Here is a 13,243-nt window from a genome sequence, read left to right as displayed (position 1 = left end):
TGCAATGTGGCTGCTAGAGTCTTCCATAGATTAAGGAAAAACAGACTAGAGTTATAGAGCTTTTTCCCTCAGAACCAAACAGGCTAACTTGGCAATAAGTTCCTGAGGGAGTTAAATTAATTCTGGAGATTAACTAGGTGCTAGACACCTGCAACGTCTGAAATATTCAAACTCCCATGGAAGGCGTTTCTGAACCGACCCTTTATTCATTCAGTGATTTCCCACTGGCTTCCCACAGGATCTGGCCCTAGGTAACATGCAAACATTGCATGTTGGATATTCATTCTCCAATATTCTGATCTCAGCACTAATCTTTCACTTCAACTTGTTCTGACCAAGGACATTTAGGAAGGAAAAGAAGCCTCTGTTTAGTGAAATATCTATATTTATGTCTCCTTGCAGCTTGTAAGGGATCTCTCACTCAGGCTCCAGTCCTGTAAACACTTATGCACCCACTTAATCTTAAAGTCATAAAGTTAAGCTCATGCATAAGAGTTTGTAGAGTCAAGGCTAAAAACTTTGTAGGTCAGAACAAGGACCAAATTTCTTGCAGAATTTATTAATTTCATTGGAGGGTTGTTTTTGTTTTCAAAGAAAATTTTAAAACGCAATGCATTTTTTATTGTGTGACAGCTGAATCAGTGCACAACTTTAAAATCAGAGCATGGATGGAGGGACAGACAGAATCTGCTTCTTCCTAATGAGATCAGAGATTCTATAATTGGGGCGGGGGTGTGGAAAGATAATGGAAAGACACTTACCATAAACCCTGGGATAAGCACAACACAACAGCACATCGTCTTTCCTTCCCAACACAGGCAAACTTCTGTTTGAAACCCATGTTCTTCAGGCTTGGAAGACAATCACATAAACAACAGACTCATTCCAAAGCTTTAGAGGAAAGTTTTACTTCCCTCCATAATGAATGCAATATCTGGAGATGGTATTGCGTGCATCTGTGAATTAGCCATTTTTTAATAAAAAAGTTGCTAAATTATTAACTTTTTCCAAAGTGATATTTGATGAAAAAAAGTAATATCTGTATGAAGTATTAAGTGTTTCTTATGAAAAAGCTATATAAATCTGACAGAGCATAACAATTATGCTGTCAAAAATACAAGATTTCATTTTCCTGGAGCCACCCAGATCACTGGGTTTCACTTTCACAGTCTGTCATTGGGATGAGGGAGAATTATTTTGTCTCTGATTGCTCTGCAAAAGGTGTTGTTACTGGAAACACACATCAAGGATTAATTTTTTTCACAACAATCCCAAATCTCATGTGGTGTTCAATGAGGACTGTGGGCTGGATTAGCCCTTCTCCTTGAAAACCCACTGAAGGGAGAAATCTTATCCGATGCTTGTATGACTCTTGTAACATCATCTTGACCGTGCAAAAGGCTGCAGAAGAGACAATGGCAATGGGTATTCCATAAAGCAAGGCCCAGATATTAAAAGGTATTTAGGCAACAAACTCTCATCAATTTATATGGGAGATAGGTGCTTAAATATCTTTGTGGATACAGGTACATGTTTCTATTTATAGCATGCCTTCTTTTCTTTGGTTCTAAGGATTTGCTCCAAAGCCCATGAGTCAATGGGGGTCTTTCCTTTAGGGTGACCAGACAGCTAGTGTAAAAAATTGGGACGGGGTGGGGGGTAATAGGTGCCTATATAAGAAAAAGCCCCCAAAATCAGGACTGTCCGTATAAAATTGGAATATCTGGTCACCCTGCTTTCCTTTGACATGAATAGGCTTTATGCAACAACAAAGGAATGTATATTTCACCTCCTCAATGGAATTCAGATAGGATCACAATCACTAAGGTTCCTTTATTAGAGCATAGCCAACTAAGATATCGATTCGGCAGACTAACTCATGTGCAGACCCCTGGCGTCAATGGGTCCAACTTATGTGCTTAAAGTTAAGCACACGTTAAAGTGCTTTGCTTAATCTTAGGCAAAACGCCTGGGCAAATGAGTTACAGTGGCCATAAGAAACATAACTTTAAACTATCTTGATCTTCTGCATATTGCATTACAGAAAGGTTTGAATTAAACATTTGAATAAGTTATGGACGTTATTAATGCTTTCATTCATGCCATTTATTTTGACATTTATATCCTTTTCCTAAAAGACTTTTGTAAACGCCTTTAATTTGTAAATGTTTCAGAAACAACTGATTGGTGACTTGCAGTTTCTTGTAAACCCAAAGTAATGGGACGGAAGCATACATGTCAATGCTGTATAGAAATAAGGAAGAAGTCTCTTCATTCTGAAATGAATATGTGGCATCAGTGTGAGTCAGATGGAGCTGAAATAAGGAATAGCTTTGCCAGCATACCTGTGGCTCTGATTCTTGAAATTCAAAGCCCAGAGTTACTTGCATCTGCATGTATAAGGATGCCAGATATGGCAAACTATGCAATTAACACTGATCTGAGATACATTCAGGCTTATGAAAAGATAAGGCATTTTTGTAAATACCTTGTGCCTAATTTTTATCCCACCTACAATAGTGCAAATCAGATGTAATTCCACTGAAGTCAATGGAGTTATGCCTGTTAGTGTAAGTGACAGCAAAATCAGGCTCCAGTAGTAGGGTCTATTTTATTTTTTAGAAGATGAAATCTATCACAGTATCTGAGTTATCACATCTACATTATAATCATCTTTTTTATAATCATAAGGGCTAACAAGTGGTGGAATATCACTGCACCCTAATCCTTTTACCTTCCTTCACTTTAACCAACTTTCATTGACGTACAAAATATACAATTCTCAGAGCCTCCAAAAAATTATACGTACATGAAATAAAAATACATCAATCAAAATTTAATTGCATGTTAAGATAAACTTAAAAAGCTATCTCCCTGAAGTCTACCATTTAAGGGACTAAAAAGAGTTTGAATTAATCCATTTCCTGCGGAGTAAAACCACTTAAGTATATATCACGACAGCATTTATAAAAAAAGTGACAAATTGATCCTGTTGAACAGCTGTGACTCAGTTCCACCAATAACTTGACTACACAATTCATCTTTCTGGAATTTGATGATATTATTCTTGATAGCTCAGATCTTGAAATTTCACATATTTGAATTTAAAATGGCAAGATAAAGGTCTAACCCAGCCTCCAGACATATTTAAAAGAAAGTTCCCATTATGTTACAGTTTTCTAAATGATTACAATAAGGGATATCACTTATTTCTTAGTAATTCTTGTTGAAATTATCATTGCACAGTCCTCTGTTTCTATTAATAACAACAAATGCTCCAGGCAATTTTTGTCCCCTGTTTTATATGACAACAGCAAGATCACTAGGAAAACATGCCAGGACATTTGGGGATCCAGACATACTTTACTGTTAAGCCCCATCTAGTCAGAAGGTCAAAAAGTTGCAGTGATGAAAATTCAAGACGTAGAAAACAAACAGGAGAGTACCTGTCCACTGATTTAGGAGAAATAGCATCCTGATGCTAGGTAACAGGATCTACACAGCAACTATTCTCCCTTCTTAAAGAATCAGGGCTGTGTGTTGCTTTTATTTAATAACATGAAAGAAGTTATTTAGGAGGGGGAAGAAAAAATAAGCCATCATATGAGAAGGAATATTAGATAGAAAGTTTGCACTTGTTACCACCTTAGCTAGAATTTGGCTAGGATATTGTGGTAAACCCTCCAATTAGTTTGGGAAGTTCCATCGAGTCTTCAGTGATCACGAGTATTAGGATCTCTGTTTTAAAGGTAACATTCATTGTCTACAACTTTACCATCTACTGATGTGTGGATGTCAGCTTTACAAATTAAAGAGAGTCAGGATGAGATCCTCCTTGGACTGGAGATTGCCAAGAAGCAGCTAAATGCTACAAGAATTAATGTTAGTGATTTAGTAGGTGGCATTTTGATTTCTTGGTGTGCACTGTAGCTGTGTTAGTCCAGCATGGTGTTATGGGGCAGAGTGCTTTTGGATATACCGTACATAGGGTGACCAGATGTCCCGATATTATCAGGACTATCCTGATATTAGGGGCTTTGCAACTATACCCCTCCCTCAAAAAGAAAAGTGCCCTAATTTTTCACACTTGCTGCCTCATCACCGAATAGATGCTGTCTTTGCGAAAAGAAGTAAAATGAAGGTCCTAACCACTCATGATTAGGGCACTACCAAATTCACAGTCCATTATGGTCAATTTAACCATCATAGGAGTTGAAAATTGATAAAATTAAAGTTTTCAGATGTTTAAATCTGAAATTTCACGCTGTCCTAACCACGGGAGTCCCGACCCAAAATGGGATTGGAGGCAGTCGCAAGCCTGTTGTAGGGGGATCATGGGATTGCCACCCTCACTTCTGTGCTGCCTTCAGAGCTGGACTCTGAAAGCAGCAACCACAGAGCTTCCTGCAGCTGCACAAGGTTCCCAGAGGTGGGTCTGAGCTCCCTCGAAGAGTGGCTGTGCAGGGGATGGACAAGTCCTATCTCTCTCCAGCCCAGCAGCAGCTAGGAGCCCCCTTCGCTGGGCACTCTGAGCAGCAGGGCGAGATTGGACCCACCTCCAAAAAACTCCTCCAGTTGCAGGAACCCGTGGGGCTGCAGCCCAGTCCCAGAGCGTCCTGCTGCCCAGTCCCAGAGCGTCCTGCAGCAGGGGGCGGAACCCGGAGATGGGCCTGATCTCCCTCAAGAGTGGCTGTGCAGGGGAGGGACAAATCCTGTCCCTCCCCAGCCCAGCCAGAGCTAGGATCTCCCTGGTTGAGACGCTCCTAGCAGTGGTGGGAGATCGGATTTCACAAGGAAGGGCTTATTTCACAGTCCATGATGTGTTTTTCACTGCCGTGAAATTGGCAGGGCCCTACTCATGGTCATTAATGATCCCATAGCGTTTTTCACCAGCCTATATGGGTACTAATCTCAGTGCTCTGGCCCAATTCCAACTTGAGCTATTATTAGACCTGGTCTAGAAATTGTGCATGTTTTGAAATTTTGATGACAAATGAGAACTGCACTGTAGATTAGCTGCAAAAAGCACAGCTATACCTTCTCCCCCAGCTCTCTCAGTTCATGCTGAAGTAACTATTGGGAATGAATTGCACCAACGTTGGTCCAGCAGCAGTGTCCAAGCAGGTCTCAGTTGCATATGCAAAGTTGGGAGCTTCATCCAGGATCAGATTATAAGCCACAGGAGCTTTATGCACGACAGACTTTGCATTTAACAGCACAAAGCAAATATGAGGTCAATAGTCTGGGCAAGCTGCATGATCCATGTATGCCCCTCCATGCTATATATCTAGTCAATATGGTCCTCCTCCTCAGTATCTTCTTACATGAACCCAATTCTGAACAGTCCATTCACACCACTAACTATCATTATGCTGTAAAAACAAACAAACAACAAATGACAACACCACCACCACCACAACTATAGGCACAACATAAAACATAATAGTAAAAGATGAGGACAGAACGTCCATTTTTGAAATGGAACTGTAAATGAAACAAGTGAAGAAGCCAACAATAACCACTAGCTCACTTCTGGACCAGGAAAGTTCTAAAGTTCATCTGAGAGCAATTTTTTTGTGGCTAAGTTACACATCCCTCAAGGAAGGTTACCATTACACACACATACATATACACACACACACAAACAGGGCTGATTCAGATTTTTTAAATGTTCAAAATGTCAATGAATTTTATTTTAAAAACAGTTAAAAATTATCCTCTTCTTTGTTCATTTATGACTATTTTACCCAGGATTTTTTTTAAATCAAAAGGATAAATAATTGGATTCATGAATATTTTTGTAAACAAAAGCAACACAGAGTTCAGCTTGCTGCAATACATCAGGTCGCATTTATTGCTTACAAACCATTATTCAGATGACAGCTGTCTTTTGGAAAATCTCCATGGAGACCAAAAGTTTCACAACTAGTAGGCTCCATGGCTTATTCAGCTGTAAGTTTGTTATTCATTACTTTGATTGTTTCCACTCATCCTGTTAAGAAGTGGAAACAATGGCATGTGACTTGAGGGACCAATCACACAACAGCTAAAGCAAATAATTTAGGAATATCCCATAGGTGGAGGATTTTGTCTCAACTCTTCAGCAAATACTTAGGAGCAATGAATACATTTGCAGATATGAGGATCAGTTCATGAGCGACTCACTAACCATATGTGGGGCTAGATTTGGGTTTTAGCCTAGATTAAGGATCTGGACATCTCTAGTTTCTATAATGGTAACAGCCAATGGAAATTCTTTCTTAACAAGAGTGCCATGAACGGTCCCCTCTAATAAGAGATTTTAATGAGAAACCACACAGTGACTGAGAGGGTTTTTTTACATCTGCCAATCAGAAGGAGAAACTTGAACTGAAGAAGTCACCACCATTCAGTCCCGTCTGCCCCTCCTCATTCCCAATCAATTATCAGAGGGGTAGCCGTGTTAGTCTGGATCTATAAAAGCAGCAAAGAATCCTGTGGCACCTTGTAGACTAACAGACGTTTTGTAGCATGAGCTTTCGTGGGTGAATACCCACTTCGTCAGATGCATGTAGTGGAAATTTCCAGGGGCAGATATTTATATGCAAGCAAGCTAGAGATAATGAGGTTAGTTCAATCAGGGAGGATGAGGCCCTGTTCTAGCAGTTGAGGTGTGAAAACCAAGGGAGGAGAAACTGGTTCTGTAGTTGGCAAGCCATTCACAGTCTTTGTTTAATCCTGAGCTGATGGTGTCAAATTTGCAGATGAACTGAAGCTCAGCAGTTTCTCTTTGAAGTCTGGTCCTGAAGTTTTTTTGCTGCAGGATGGCCACCTTAAGGCTGCTTATAGTGTGGCCAGGAGGTTGAAGTGTTCTATAGGTTTTTTGTTATTGCATTCCTAAATCTGTTGTATTAATTATCCTTTTCCAAGAGAATATCCAGTTTGCGATGTACGTAGCAGGGGCATAGCTGGCATCATGATGGCGTATATTACATTGGTGACGTGCAGGTGAATGAACCGGTGAGGTGGCTGATACTGTTAGGTTTCGTGAGGTGTCGCTGGTAGATATCGTTGGGCAGAGTGCATCAGATTGTTGCATGGGATTGGTTCCTGAGCTAGAATTACTATGGTGCGGTGTGCAATTACTGGTGAGAATATGTTTCAGGTTGGCAGGTTGTCTGTGGGCGAGGACTGGCCTGCCACCCAAGGCCTGTGAAACTGTGGGATCATTGTCCAGGATGGGTTGTAGACCCCTCAGACAGAGACCAACACCTACAAAATCTACACCAAGCATTCTCAAAACTACAATACTCGCACAAGGAAATAAGGAAACAGAACAATAGAGCCAGACGTGTACCCAGAAGCCTCCTACTACAAGACAAACCCAAGAAAGAAACCAGCAGGACTCTACTGGCCACCACATGAGTCCCCAGCTAAAACCCCCCCATGCATCATCAGGGATTTACAACCCATCCTGGACAATGATCCCACACTTTCACAGGCCTTGGGTGGCAGCCCAGTCCTCACCCACAGACAACTTGCCAACCTGAAACATATTTGATAACAGCTTTGATAATAAGCTTCCTTTCTGCATTACTACTGTAACCGGTGACAAGGCAATTTTACAGTTAATGTAAAAAATGTATTTTGTTGCTAGAATGAAAGAGAGAGATTAAAAGTTAAAGAACTGCTGCTGGCTGGTGGGAAACCTTGAAAAACATTCAGTTTAGTGGCAGTTCTGCTGAAATACCATATTTCTAGGGGGCCGCTTCCTTGGTTTCTTTTAATTCTTATTTCTAGTGACTTCGGAATGAAAACGAGATCATTGTTCCTCAAAAGTTCCTCTATGCCTGCTGTACATTACCCACCTGAAGTCAATTATCTTTGATACCATAATCATCTCCCATGAAACTAATTGTGACAACATTATAGGAGGATGCATAGTGCGTTCATTACAATATGATGCTGGGAATCAGGATTTCTGGGTTCCTGGGGTGGTTTTGCCAGGTTCACGGTGTGACTGCGTGCTGTGAAAAATTTTGCCAACTTTGAAAAATTATTGGTTCTGTTAACATTTTTCTTTGGAAATGTTTAGATTTTCATTAAAAAACCGAAACCCCCAAACCCAGATATTTTTGGACCAGATTCACACCCATGTGACTCTATTGCCTTCAATGAAGTACAAAAGAACAGTGTAGCAGTGTGAAGGATCGGGGGCAATTGTCTAGTTATTCTTAATTCATGATATTTTTATATAATATAGAGCTCCAAACAGTTTAGAGACTACCACTGTGACAACAGGTGGGTGACATAGAGCAGAGGAAAGTAAACTGCTAAGTAATAAAGATTCTTGTAAAGAATTCGGGCATACCTTACATCTCATAAGAATTCAGGTCTCCTACGGGACCAGGTTTTGCTCTTGAGGAACTAGCTCACTCCCTGGGGGTAACTGTGTCTGAGCTCTCTGACACGATCCAGGGAAAGTTTCCAGCAGGGTTAGTTGTTTTTATTTCAAACCTTCTTAACTATAACAAAACAAAGCCTCTCAGGCTCTTCCCTCAAAGTTTGCGCAGACTCAGTAGTCCTTTCCCCAAGTTTGTCCCTCGCACCAGTAAGTTCTGCAATGGAAACATTTTCTGGCTTTTATCTCAGAGTCTCAGTAATAAAAGGACTTCCCTTCTGTCCATGTGGTTTCTGGAGCAATTCCTCTCTGAAGTTGCTCCAGTAGCAGTCCACTGAGAGCATGGCTCCTAGCCTCTCAGCTTTCTTACCATCTCCCATTTACATGTCTGGGGTGTTTGGATGGTGCTTGTGATTATTAGAACTGGGAGCACTGGCTGTTGGGATTCTGAAAGGACAGGAAACAGGAAGGAGGCAGGAGGAGTTGAGGAGGCAGAGTGAGAGTTACAGAGGTTTGCAGTAGGAGCTTGGTAAAGAGGTTTCCACTTTAAAAATAAAGCCCTGTTGAAATTTGTTAGTACCTTGCCTGGTTGATACTACAATTTCCTGCTGCCTTTTTTAAGAAGGATCAACCAATCCAGCTCTTTTCCCAGGTGCAGCAGGAGGGGCTAATCAGCCAGCCAGCCACGGGCCTCTGACCCCAGGCAAATGATATCCCCCATATCATCACAGTCTTATTTCTCTGCAAACTACCTAGTAATAATTGCTCAGCAGGAGAGGAAAAATATGGAGGGAAAAAAATTAAGATCCACTGTATGTTAGCACAGCTCTGTCTGCAGCGTGGTCTGCACTTGCAGTGGCGTGTAGGCTATGTGTAACTACACGCCACCATGAAAGGTGGGCTGCTACGCATGGCAGTGAAAGGCTCTGGCAGAGGGGAGCTGCTGGAGCCTTTCCCTATTGCCTGTTCCCTGCCAGTGCCTCTCCCCCCGACTAGAGCATTTTTCGCTGTGGCAGGAAAGGCTCTGGCAGCAGGATGCTAAATATAGATGCATAGACACGGGAAGCACTGTTTGGGCATGTAGAAAGCCATGTAGGACATATACCCAACGGTTCTGGCATTTCTTTCTATTCTACTTGCCTAAGCAGCGTCCCACTGTCTACACTGCTATTAATACCCATGCTGAAGGGGCATGCAGCGTCTGTACTCTACAGCCAGTAAGTGTAGACCTACCCTGAATGGGGAATGTTTTCAAAGTTCTCCAATGAGGCTAAAGTGCATCTTGAAAGTTATGTGCCACTCTTTGGGAGGATAATGGTTCTAACTGCCTTTCAGTTACTGATAAGGAATAAGTGTTTTAAATTTGCTCTAGGGAAATTTCCAGCTGGCCAATTACTGTAAGCCCAGATCTTCTGTAGAAAATGAAATTCCGCTAGGGTCAACTGGGTTCTAAATGTGTGTTTCACAACAGGAGGAAAGTGCATAATTATTGAGAAGGACTTTTGGACCTCACTTGCGGTTAGTGTTCCTAAAATAGATACTTTTGGATACTGCATAAACACAAACAGATGGGCTGACTTCTAAGATCTAATTATCAGAAGAGGTTCTAGTCCTTGTTATCTTTGTAGTTCACAAAAAACGAGAGTATTTATAGCTCTCTACTGTCGGCAGCATGGAGGTGCGTGGGAGAAAGGGGCCTGGAGAAGGAAAGTGTGATATTTGGAGACCCTCTTCTCTGTAACACCAATTTGTTTGACGTACCTGTAAAATATTTAACCACTTGTCTTCTTGCAATAGCCCTAAGTGCTCAGAGTATTATATTTCACATAGCTCTGAACATACCCTGGGGGCCAGTAAGGGTGTCCTTATTTGCCCCCCAGGGAAATAGCTATCAGGAAGCTCAGACAAGCCTACTGCACATAAGGAGCCTGTACCTCCCAAGGGAATACTTTGGGACTAGAACTGCTCCAATATATTCCATCAAAAAGTTTTTTCCAACAAAAAATTGAATCTTCAACTAAACATATTTTTCCACAGTAAGTATCTGCTTTCTTAGAAAAATTTCCATTTTTGTTGGAAAACTGAAAACCCAAAACCTGAAAGTTTTTATCTGAAAACAACACTGGGGGAAAGGAGGTGAGATTAGTTCTTGACTGAATTTAAAAAGTTTTTGTTTGGTCAGCAATGAAATATTTATATTTTCAGTTTTTCTGTGAAAAGTCAAAAGTTTTGGGAAAAAAGTAATTTTCATACTCTCCTCGACGTTTTGTATGAAAACAAAACATTTTCTGACTATCTCTATTTAGGACAAATAATATGTTTAAGTACATTGACCTATTTAAAATTTCTCTGTAAAAGGCACTAGAGAGTACCCTGTAGGGAATAATCCATCATTGGCAGCAAGACTGGCTTGCAACCTGATGGGTCTTCTCTACCTTTAGCTCATAGAATTCTATCATCCCCTGCTCTAATATCTGACATGTCAGCCCAAAGGACAGTGAGTATGCATTAAAAGTGAGAAGTGTTACCAACCAGGTAGTGATGAAACTCCCCTGCTCTTTATCACTCTTCAAAGCTTTCTAACTGTTGGATCATGAAGTGGGTGTGGGACATTAATGTTCACTATCCAGTTCATGGAGAGACAATGGAGGGGCTTTGAAGAGACAATCTTGACCCTTTAATAGTCCTCTTCTCTGCAGGTAAGACTTTTTTTAAACAGGAATCCAATGTTGTTCAATGGAATTAACTCTGCAGGGCTGAAATTGAGGTGGAATTTAGACGAGCCAGGACTACACACTTACAATGCTCTCTGCACTGAAAGGATCCTAACATCTGCCCCAGTCAGCTGGATTATAAGGCATCAGTGAATGATGGAAGGGGCAGGGGTGCATTACTTTCTTGTATGCTGAAGACTCCAAAAAAAGGCAGGCACTTATGGCCAGACTGCCAGTTCCTTACTCCTATTGGTCAGCACCTTGGTCCACAAATAGTTCCACTGACATCACTGGGAATATGAGTGGGTCAAGATGCTATTCAGTACAAATAAGAGGATCAGAACTGAGGCCTTTCCGGGTAGAAAGTGGGGATGTAGTAACATATAAAAGAGATCCACAAAATAGGATAGAGATTTATCACTCACTGTAGCCTCTTCAACAAGATACCAAACCCGAGCCAGAGCCTAGTAATGCTTTAAAAATTGGATTAGTCAGAATTTCAGTATTTTGTTCTCCTAATCTCCTATAAATGGCAGAAAACATTAACTTGCTCCTGTTGAGAGTTTCTGATGGCAATTGCACCAAGCACTGCTTTAGTGAATTGTCTGTCAGCTTCTCTATCATCGTCTCACTTTATTTCTCAGCTGTAAAAATTGGCTCCAGGCTAAAACTTATCATCCACGGTCTAAGCACAGAAGTGCTTTTATTTTTGAAGTTTAATAATAATAGAAAAATGCTTTAATGGGGGGGGGAAATCAGATATTTTGGAGACTGCATTTGCTACAGTCAAATTAGCACTGGTGAAAGATACCAAAGAGAGAGCTCCACCAACTGAAATTCATTTGCTGCAGGTGGCAGCAGGATAGTTTGACCCACGCAAGCCAACCTTCTTGCCTCATTGCTGGAGGAAACAGTTCTAAGAATGAAAGTGGGTTCAAGTTTCCATGGCCCATTCAATCCTTTCAGCTAAGCTCACCAACAGTAGGACCTTGTAGTGGCCATGAAGGATTTTTTTATGGGCACAAATGGCAGCTAAGCATCTAACTTTCATTGAGAGTCAATGGGAGGAAGGCTCCTACATGCCAACTTATGCATTTGGAAATCTCTCTCTATTGAAATTATGTGTTTTATTTTGTTCAGATTGAATCTCTAGAAAGTTTTTGAAGCCCTGATTCTGATCCCACTGTAGCCAATGGCAAAATTCCTACTGCATTCATATACATGGGAACAGGCCAATATGCACATAGAATGCAGTCTAGTAAAACACACGCATTGGGTATTAAAATCCCTCCAGTCTGCAGAACAATAGAATCTTATTTACAGAAACTCTGAACAGCTCAATTGAATTCACCCTGCAGTTCAAGAAATGCCCAGCAGGACAAGAAAAATTTTAAAGGGGGGCGGCTATACATATTATTGCCAAGTTGTTGTTATGCATTTTGGTCCAGTTCTTAGTAAGATAAATATCTTATGCATAAGTCATTTAAAACAAATGAAAAACATAAATCTAACACATAAGTGAGATCTCCCCAAACAGCGTAAAAAGAATGCACAGAAGCAGCAAATGTGCAAAACCTAAGCAGGAAATGGGATGTGCCACATGTAAAAGATCAGAAGAGTAAATCCCACTTTGTGCAGCCAAAGCAGGGTGGAGCCAATATGTGCATAGCCCCGCCCATATTAGGGGTATAATATCCGTGACAGAACTGTTTGCAAAAGCAACAGAAAGCACGGCCTTGAGGAGCGACTTGGCACAACTAGTAAAGGCAACCACAGATAAACAGGTCTCAGGCAGGCTTCTAAGGATGGATAATAGTGCAGTGGCTAGGGCACTAGCTTAGGACTTGGGATACCCAGGTTCACTTCCCTGCTCTGTAACAGACTTCTTGTGTGACCTTCAGCCAGTTACTTAGCCTTTCTGTGCCTCAGTTTCCCCATCTATAAACTGGGGTTACTAACACTGTACTATTTAACAGGATATTATGAGGTGCTAAAATACAATAGTGAGGGGGGCTGTAGAACTATCAAAGATAGAGATAACATCTCTCTCCAATTCTGGGCAGGAAAGCAAGAGTAGGCAGGGCAAGTAATGCCTTTGTCCTGGATGGCTGCAGGTAGGAGATGAGGTTGGGGGCAGGATGCACAAGCA

At 41.2% G+C, this 13,243-nt stretch overlaps 1 long non-coding RNA gene across 1 annotated transcript; it reads right to left on the bottom strand.

Annotated features, from left to right (window-relative positions):
- Positions 1 to 5,821: 5,821 nt before the first annotated feature.
- Positions 5,822 to 8,752, bottom strand: LOC142046012 (uncharacterized). The gene is made up of 2 exons (XR_012654937.1): positions 8,351 to 8,752; positions 5,822 to 5,992 (listed from the first exon to the last, which is right to left on the bottom strand). It is a non-coding gene; the product is annotated as an uncharacterized LOC142046012 (long non-coding RNA).
- Between the last annotated feature and the right edge of the window lie 4,491 nt (positions 8,753 to 13,243).

This window comes from Chelonoidis abingdonii, unplaced genomic scaffold (assembly GCF_003597395.2).
Source record: "Chelonoidis abingdonii isolate Lonesome George unplaced genomic scaffold, CheloAbing_2.0 scaffold0027, whole genome shotgun sequence".
NCBI lineage: Eukaryota > Metazoa > Chordata > Testudines > Testudinidae > Chelonoidis > Chelonoidis abingdonii.
This window is presented reverse-complemented; position numbering and strand designations above follow the sequence as displayed.